Below are 10,252 nucleotides of genomic sequence, written 5' to 3' on the forward strand. Positions count from 1 at the left end.
CGACATAATAGCAAGTTTGCAACTATCCAAAATTACAAATGGGCCAGACAAAGACAAAAAACAAAGTTAAAAAATGGTCCCGCCGTCATAGACATGAACAACAACCCAAGAAAAAATGGTCCCATCGCCTGGGACGATTTAAATAGATACCTTAGAACCGATAATATGATATTGTTGTGGCTTTCCTACATTCACCCAATATGACTCCCTTGCAACCCCTTGGCTCTTGGAAAGCACCTTAGTGATTGCTTTGTCCAAAATGAAATAGATTAATTTGCCCATTAGCAGAAAATTAACACAAATACAATCGCATAGTCACGTTGAACACCTTAAATAGTAAGAGAGTTCAAATATCACAATTTTCATTAGGATTTCAAAGGAGCTAGCAAACAATTTTTTTGGGAAAATTAATTTCAGGAGATAAACAACATGTATCAACCGATACATGACAAAGCAACACATACTCAAATGAGAAAAAGGTCCAACCTTGAAACTTTGCATATCTAACACATAAAATAGAAGAAGTCAAGATCACTGACCCTCTTTTCCCCTGCCAAAGTCATTGAGAGTCCACCTTCTGAGAGGCTTTTCAATGTCAGTCATTGAGAGTCCACCTTCTTTTCTCCACGATTGTTACCTCTGAAGAAGCCTGCAAGCTATAATTAACAACACACCCACGATCAGATTAATCTCGAAGGAGTTATGATCTGAACATATGGGTGAAGTAAATGAGAACGAAAAAAAGACTTGAACACATATCTCAGAGGAGTAATGATCAGAACATATAAGCAAAGTAACTGTGAACTAAAAACAAATTATATTTGGTCTTAGACATCCATCAAAGATCTTATAACCTTCCATATCATGGTTGTAGCTAAAAGTAGTACAAAACTACAAATTATGTAAGAAAATGGTTTTTAACTAATGGATATGTTCCTCAACTAATTGGGGGTAAGCCTAGCTATAGGCGTCAAAACCAAGAAGGATTGTGATAAACTCTCACTGGAAATCAAACTTCTCGTATGGGCAATCTTACAAACACCTTGAATGCAATATAAAATTCTAAAGTACATAGCTACAGTCATGCTCATAGTAACGGGAAACAAAATGAAAACAGAAGCAATTGTTTTTAAAAGGTATGCAGCTCTAATGCCCCGCCCGCATTGGCGTCAGTATATGATCCAATGCCCCATTAATCTTTTCAATCTAAACAGTGATAATGAAGTTTTAAAAATGAAGTTCCAGCATAATATAAGAACACCAATTGGTGATAAATTATAGGTATTGAAACAAATACCAACTCAGCATCCCCACAAATGGTATCACTTCAAGAACAAAAAAAAAAAAGGGAAACAGTTGAAGAGCAATTTACATTCCGAGAATACCAATGTGCTAAAAAATGTCCAAATCTTAAAGCAAAAATTAACTCACTTGACTGTAGCATTCAACTTGCAGCCGTACTGCAGCTCCATATAGCCTGTATCCCCAATGTCCCTGTCACAACAATGGAGTACCTGAAACCTAAAATGTGAAAAAGCAACAGTTGAAGGCACGGCGACACATAACGTAAAATAAATCTTGATGAACTACCCATCGCTCCTATAGACCCCTAGTCAATGAACTCACCTCCTCCCTTCGTGAATGATCTCACCTCCTCATGCTTACATTTTTTAAAGAAGCTTCAAATAGGGTTCGTATAATCAAGATTTAATACAGAAGTTTTTAAAAATAGAAAAGTTAACGACAGTGAAACTCAGAAGTGCATTTGATAAATTATTCATGAGCCAAATATAATTGAAGCAACTAACAAAAAAATATGAATGTGTAAGCGAACAACTTTCTAGTAGATTTCATTCATCAGCGAAGGCCCGTGCCCATGCCCGTGCCCGAAGGCACGAAGCAAACATGAATGAAAGGCCGCATTGATCCAACTCCGAGACCTCACTTGCGTTTCAAATAAGCTTCACAAAATCCCTCCAACTTAGTTACTGAACTTTTCGAAAAAAGAGACTACTTATAAAATAGAGTATGGGACTACAATCTTATAGCAACTTGCATGTTTGGGTGTGTATCCCCTTCCTTCCCTTAAGATCTTGTAGCAACTTGCAAAGAAAGTCTGATATGTTGTCGACTACACATCACGAAATAATACCTGAAACAATTAACATCTATAATCAAAACCAAAGTTGAAGTCGATGTTTGAACTATCAAAGAGATCATACAGCACCTCCTTTTGAATCCACTACAACGAAAGCATAGAACGGTCTACGATCATTGCGAGAGTGCATGCACAAGTGAATAAATCTAAAATTGAATCAATGCCAAAATTGGTTCCCCATAAACGGCGCGAATGAGACAAAGAGAGAAACCATTGGCTGAAAAGGAGAGAGTGAATCACAACTAACAGAGGCTCCTTTGGTCTTCAAAACTCACCTCCTCCCTTCGTGAATGATCTCACCTCCTCATGCTTACATTTTTTAAAGAAGCTTCAAATAGGGTTCGTATAATCAAGATTTAAAACAGAAGTTTTTAAAAATAGAAAAGTTAACGACAGTGAAACTCAGAAGTGCATTTGATAAATTATTCATGAGCCAAATATAATTGAAGCAACTAACAAAAAAATATGAATGTGTAAGCGAACAACTTTCTAGTAGATTTCATTCATCAGCGAAGGCCCGTGCCCAAAGGCACATAGCAAACATGAATGAAAGGCCACATTGATCCAACTCCGAGACCTCACTTGCGTTTCAAATAAGCTTCACAAAATCCCTCCAACTTAGTTATTGAACTTTTCGAAAAAAAGAGACTACTTATAAAATAGAGTATGGGACTACAATCTTATAGCAACTTGCATGTTTGGGTGTGTATCCCCTTCCTTCCCTTAAGATCTTGTAGCAACTTGCAAAGAAAGTCTGATATGTTGTCGACTACACATCACGAAATAATACCTGAAACAATTAACATCTATAATCAAAACCAAAGTTGAAGTCGATGTTTGAACTATCAAAGAGATCATACAGCACCTCCTTTTGAATCCACTACAACGAAAGCATAGAACGGTCTACGATCATTGCGAGAGCGCATGCACAGGTGAATAAATCTAAAATTGAATCAATGCCAAAATTGGTTCCCCATAAACGGAGCGAATGAGACAAAGAGAGAAACCATTGGCTGAAAAGGAGAGAGTGAATCACAACTAACAGAGGCTCCTTTGGTCTTCAAAATTGACCATGGTTAGACAGCAGTTACACGTCAAATCTAGCCCTTTTTCTTTGTACGATCAAGCCTGATTTTCATATATTTGGCAACCTTAACCGGGAAAACAATTACCTTCCTTATCATAGTTTAGTCAAAGCTAACCCTTCTTACTTCACAATCAAGTGCTTATTCTAAAATATTGCATTTGAGAAAAACTGTTAACAATTTATGCATGACGGCTTCGACACTTCATAAAAGCAAAATAGGTCATCTGATGCTTAATTATGTGATTAAAAGAGAGAGGAAATCTTTATGTATGTAAGATAAGAAAAAGGTTCACACCACGGAACATCATACTCATTAAGTACTTTATCAATCAGGCAAAAGGCGATGCCATCTATATCCATTCTTAGAAAGAAAATTACATATCAAACAGAACACCCAAATGAAACAATTGAATTTTGCATTCAGTAACTCTATTTTAAACAAAAGGTAGATTATCATTATAACTCAAATAGAACCAAATAAAAATGAAAACAAATAGTGTTGGTTGAAGCTTTGGTGTATTCATTGAGCTATTCATTCAATATTCTAGCCTCTTTTAACTCGATTGAGAGACGTACATTGGTTTTTTTTTTGTCGGCAATTTTCTAAGAAACTTTAAATCTTCTTTATAATCTTGTTTATTGCTTGTAGAGAGAGAATGGGGCTACAAAGTACATGTATGGGTTCAATTTGGCACTTGACTGAAAGCCACAATCCAGATTACCTTTGATTTCAAAATTTTCGGGTGAAAGAAAATATAACCTCCATGTGGTCATATAAAATCTCTTTGTTCATAAACTATTTCTCTGTACCTAACCACCAAGTGGACAATTTTAGGTATTGCTTCCATTGTGGACTTTTGCCGAAGAGTTGGTGAGCAAATAACAATAAAATTATAAGACCCAAAATCGTTTAAACACTAAGTAGAAATCACAGATCCAAACGTTGAGAGAGAGAGAGAACAGTTCAAAATAAATCATTACGTACAGATTTGTTAGTCGGTAATCACAAAATCCACACACACACACATAGAGAGAGAGAGAGAGAGAGAGAGAGAGAGAGAGAGAGAGAGAGAGAACCTTGAAAGCCTCGAACGGTGATAGTTCCAGTGGTGACTCATCGCGCCGGGGAGAATGGGTCTGAGGGAGACGGTGATAGTTCCAGTCGACAAAGGGATAGAGGGTCTGAGGGAGACGGGAAGCGTGAGTGTAGAATGAAGGGTACAGATAGGGTTAAGTCTACATTTCCAAGTTAGAAAATTAAATTAAAATTTTACCAAAATTCTATTTATGATAGCCCTTAGATGGAATAGGTATTTATAGACATGTCATTGTAGAATGGAGGGTAGAGATTTATGTAGGAGGAAGAGATAAATCTAGAGTATTTGTTGTCTTTTGGATTCAAACACAGCTCTGTTTTATTATATAGATGTATTCCAATGTTTCCAGTTTCAACAGGGAATCAGGGATTGCCAATTAACATGTCCATTATACCCGCATCACCTACTAAGCCAACTAATCAATTACTGAAATCCTAATATTGTACAATGTGGTACATGGTAAAATTCCTGTGACAACCTAGTTCTCCTCGTGAGTTGATCTACGATTAATTCTTCCTAGAATGAACGTGCAGTATGAACTTCCCATTTACCATCTGACAATATTTTCAAAGACGCTAGGTGCTAGTCGCGCGATTGTCCACCACCTATAGATTAGTCGGTTTTTTTGTTTTTGTAGAAATGACACGGGTTAATAATATAACTTTGGAAATTGGTTTTGGGTGATTACGTAATATTCAAAAATTATAGAGTAAGCTTTGTGAAACTAAGAGTATAAATATATACACGTCTCAGCCCCACCTTATTTTTTCGGATGAACCGGGTGCATTACGAGTACAAAGTTCTTGAGAAATTTTTTAGTGCAAATAGGGTATGGCTGATGTGGTACTCGGTGCGCACATTTGGGCTGTTCAAGGATGCAACCGACGATCCGGATTGAAATACACTTTTTCTTTTCTTTTTTCTAAAAAAATCTGTTCAGTACTTTCAATCTGGACAGTCGGTTGCATTTTTGGACGGTCTGAATATGCGCATCGGGTACCACGTGGTACCTGATTTGCAACCAAATATGTCTCAAAGTTGTTGGATACTTGACCTGATTACAATTCAAGCCATCCGCACACTTGTTGGTGGCTTCTCGATGAACGTGCTTCACCCCCACGTGGAGCTGCTCAATGAGGAATTTTTTTTAGTGCCGAGTCTATACGACGGGGTGCCTGCTCGGCACATCTGAGCCGTTTATTGCATTTTTAGACTACTTAAATTTGGAGAGAGAAAAAAAAGAGAGAGAAAGTGTTGGGATGAGAAGAGAGAGATAATTTCAATCCAAGCGATCTAAAAGTATCAGTAATGCTACATGCACAGCAAACGTACACAAATTTTGTGCACAGATTTTTTGTGGGGCCCACTACGGGTCCCACACAAATAATCCGAGCCGTTCATTAAATGTAAAACATTTTTTCAAGGGCCCCCGCCAAAAATCAGCTCAATCCAATACTCATAGATGCCTAATTCAATTATTTAACTTTTCATTCGAATCTCAGGATAATGAAAAGTTAAATGATTGAATCAAACACTTATAGCAGGCTCCGTTCCAGAACACCTTCTTAAAAAATAAGTACTTATTTCATATTTTCAAACTCAAAAATAATGTAAATGAAAAATAATTTTTCAATTTTTTTTGCACCGTATTAAAGATCTCAATGAGATCTATCAAACAAGATCCATATTGATAGAAAAATAATTTGCGTAAACACATGATTTTTAAGCTTGAAATTGCCTTCTTAAAAAATAAGTACTTATTCTTCTTTCCGGAACGGAGCCTTATAGCTATTGGATTGAGCTGATTTTTGATGGGGGGCCTTGAAAAAATGTTTTACATTTAATGAACGGCTCGGATTATTTGTGTGGGACCCGTAGTGGGCCCCACACAAAATCTGTGCACAGTTGCTGTGCGTGTAGCATTACTGTAAAAGTATATTAGACGGTCCGAATGTGCCGAACGGGTATCACGTAGGATATACCCACCTGGCAAGGAAAAATTTCTCCTCAACGAGAGATCTGCTGTCAGAAACAAGATTCAAAAATTGGTGACGTGGGTTGGTTCTACTATGAAGGAGCTGGACGACTTGAATAGCCATCAGTCTCGAACCCCAATTGGTTACAGAGCGCGAGTGATCACAGCGGGCTGCAATCCATCGATCCCTGCCTGCCCACAACACATCGAGCTGCGATCGATCCATCTTCGCTAAAGGAAGGGGAGGATAAGGTTAATTAGGACTTGGCATCCCACATACGATCCAAGACAAGCTGGGGGAGTTTGCTCTAAAACCCACTCACCGCTAGGAGTGACAACGGAGCGGAGTGGGACAGGGCGGGGCAGGTTTTGTCATACCCCAATCCCGATCATAAAGTTTAGCCCCGCCCCCGCCCCCGCCCCGAAACCCGACTGGGTAATGTTTGGCTACTCCCACCCGCGTTCCTATTGGCTATTGGGTTTACCCGTCCTGACTCGCTCTCTTTTTCTTTTCTTTTTTATTTTCTATTAAGAAATTACCGTATGTTCTGGATTCCAAAATAAGTGAGCACAAATAATAAAAGTTCACGAAATAATTATTACTACAACTTAACCAAAATTTACTGTCTAAAAGCAAAATCGAAGAAAAAGTTAAAATTTTATGTGGTATTTAAGTTGTAAGGGTAAAATACAAGAATAAAAACAAATTTTAATGCATAAAATAATTTCGGGGCGGGTTCGGGGACGGGGTAATGCCTACCCGACCCCGACCCAACACCCAGAAAATTTAACAAAAACCCGCCCCGATCGGGGTGGAGCTGGTTAAATTGTCATCGATCTAATCATCTAACTTTTCATTCAGATTTTCGAATCATGAAAAGTTAGATGATTGGATCAAGCACATATAAGTATCGGATTGAGCTAATTTTTTACGAAAACCCTTGAAAAAATGTTTCACATTTAATGAACGGCCTTATCATTTGTGTGGTACTCATTTTGGGCCTTTGTTAATACGTGCCCTTAAGGCATATGTTAACTATTATTTAATGAAACTAACTAACTCCACTAACACGGGGAATAGTGAAATCAAGAAATAGGCTAGTTGGAGTATTGGGCAAAGCAAAAAACTAGTTTTGGTGAGACCAAAATACCCTTTACAAAACCTTCATGCTACCATTTCATTTTTATTCCCTGCATTTTCTTAATTCGACTCCCCTGACCGGGTACATTGAACGAGAAACGAAAAATGTTAACCCATAGAGCAAGTAATTCTTCACATGCTGTGTACCAAAAAAAAATCTTCACATGCTATAACTTTTTTGTTTTTACATCATTATATTTATCTTTGCAGATAAGTACGTATCAAAAAAATTCTTAACATGCTATAGCGGGTCTCTTTCATGCCCCACTCTCCCTCAACTTTTGGTCCGGTATTTTTTATTTTTGTTATTTTTTATTTATATTTTTGTTTTAATTTTTTAGATTAATCATTAGTCTCAAATAGACAAATTAGAAAGTATAAAAACATGAATTGAACTTTAAAAAATTTCATATAAGACGACAAAGATACCAAAAAATACCAGTTGTTTGGTATTTTTCGTCTTTAGTGAACTTTTTTTTGTGTGCTTTTGATCATATTTTTAGACTCCTTTTATTGAGATGGACAATTAATCTAATAAATATAATGTGAATCTAACCAAAATTTAAAAAAGATGAGCAAATTGCGCAAAACAAAGAAAACCAAAATTTAGGAAGAGCAGCTTCTGAATAGCCCGACTTTTTCTGTTTCCCTTTGTCAAGTAAATTTGTTGAGATCAATGCATGCTTAGAATATTACTGAGAAATAAAACATGGGTTGGTATGTTTAACATGTGAAGCTGGGACATTTCCGTCCATTACATAAACAGTTACCCTCTTTAAAAACATAATTCATTACTCAATTATTACGCTTAGATTTCCCATGAAAGTGGAATCGAATTCTAGAGGTAATGTATTCCTATCATGTGCTTTAGGGGCACACATTAACAACAACCCTCATTTTGTTTCTCAAAAGTAACTTATAAAAAAGCTTTTTGCTTCCAACAAAAGTAAATGACGAACCCAAAGTCCTTGGAGTGAGTGCTTAGATTTCTTCGTGAGTGCTTAGATTTCTTCAAACAAAAGCAAAGGATGCAATCCTATCAATTATTAGGCTTAGATTTCCCATGAAAGTGGAATCGAATTCTGGAGATAATATATTCCTATCATGTGCCTTAAGGGCACACATTAACAAGACCCTTTCTTCAAACAAAAGTAAAAGGATGCAACCGTTCAAAGCACCCTCCAATCCCTCCTCCTCCTCTCACTCTTCCTCTTTGTTCTTTGGACAACTTTCTGAATCCAACCTATTCTATTCTTTCAAATGTAACTTCTTCAATTATAAGGTTCCCACAAAACAACACACAAAATACTCCAAATCTTTCCCAGAAAAAAGCCAAGAAATGGATCAAAGGGAAAAAAGCCAACTCCACTCTCCTGGCATCTGCAACAGGCTCCTCAATTCCTTGAGGAAGAGATTTGCGGAAACATCCCTGAAGCTTGCGATCTTCGGTTGTTTATTCTCCCGCGGCTTGGCACTCTGTTGTGGGCTTTTTGACTCCATCGTCCAACACCTCGCGTCCCAGGCCGTGAAGCCCGTGATTTTGGGTCCTCCGGCCCAGGACCGATGTCCATCCCAAGGTCATCAAGCCTGCGTCGAGTCAGAACAAGCCAGTACTGTTTCAGGTGTATCGACATCTCTTCCCAGCTTGAGCTCGAATTGCATTGATTTCATTGAGAAAGATGGAAAAGAGCTCCAACCAATTCAAGATAAAGGTAGTACAGAAGTAGTAACTCCCGAATCTGCGACCCAAGCGAAAGGGCCTCCGAAGAAGATGGTTAGCATAAATGACAGAGCAGAGGTAGTCAGATACAAGAGTAAGGAAAATAAGAAGAAAAAAGAAACAGAGCGCGAAAAAGATGAGGAGACGAAGCCTCTGAAGTCGATTCTGAAGGTCGGTTCTAATCTGAAATAATTAAGCAGAAAGTGGGCAGGGAGAGCTAGGATGGATGAAAAAATATTTCAAGTTCAAGAAGTTTGAAGCAATGGGGTTAATGGGCATTGCAAGGGGATGGTAGTTTGTCCTAAGGGCCTGTTTGATAAGTGTGTTAGACCTTAGGATGGGATTAGCAATGCTATGAGTTCATTAATTCTTTGTTTGATTGCATAAAAGAGGTTAGGATTAGTAGTAACAAGGGATTAGTAATCCTCCCATTTCATGGGATTGGTAATACCACCTTGAACTAGGTATTACTATAGTAATCCACCTTCAATGCCCATGTTATGTTTAGTAATAAATAGTGATAATACCCTTTTGTTTTGAAGTTGCCCTATAACTTGGACTTCTCCTATTTTTTTTTAGTATTATGCAGCTTTGTTGATTATATTTTGTCTCTTAGTTTTGTTGCTCTTTTTTTTTTTTTTTTGAAGCTTCCCTACAAGAGTTACAAAATCATGTGCTTAAATTTTTGGGGAGTTCAAAAATGGTTTGGTTGTTCCCTAGTTTGGCTTAAATAATCTCTGTGGATATTTTTTTTGGTCTCAATTCAAAAAAATTCTTATTTGTTTTTTTTGCTTCAATTTTTTTAATGAATTTTATGTTAGTCTCGATGAGAAAAATCTAAAAAGTTAAAAATTACGTTTAAAACAAAAAACAATCCCATAAAGACAAAAATAATCTAAATATCTATCTGTTTTGGATTACTTTGGTCTTTATTAAAAAAAAAAAAATTTTGAACGAAATTTTTTACCTTTTTGATTTATCTTGTCAAGACAAATCTATAGTCTACAAAAGTGACACAAAACGAACAAATACGATATTTTTTGAATAAATATAAAAATAATCAAATTGAATTAG

Source organism: Rhododendron vialii, chromosome 5a (assembly GCF_030253575.1).
Source record: "Rhododendron vialii isolate Sample 1 chromosome 5a, ASM3025357v1".
In the NCBI taxonomy this organism is placed as follows: domain Eukaryota; kingdom Viridiplantae; phylum Streptophyta; class Magnoliopsida; order Ericales; family Ericaceae; genus Rhododendron; species Rhododendron vialii.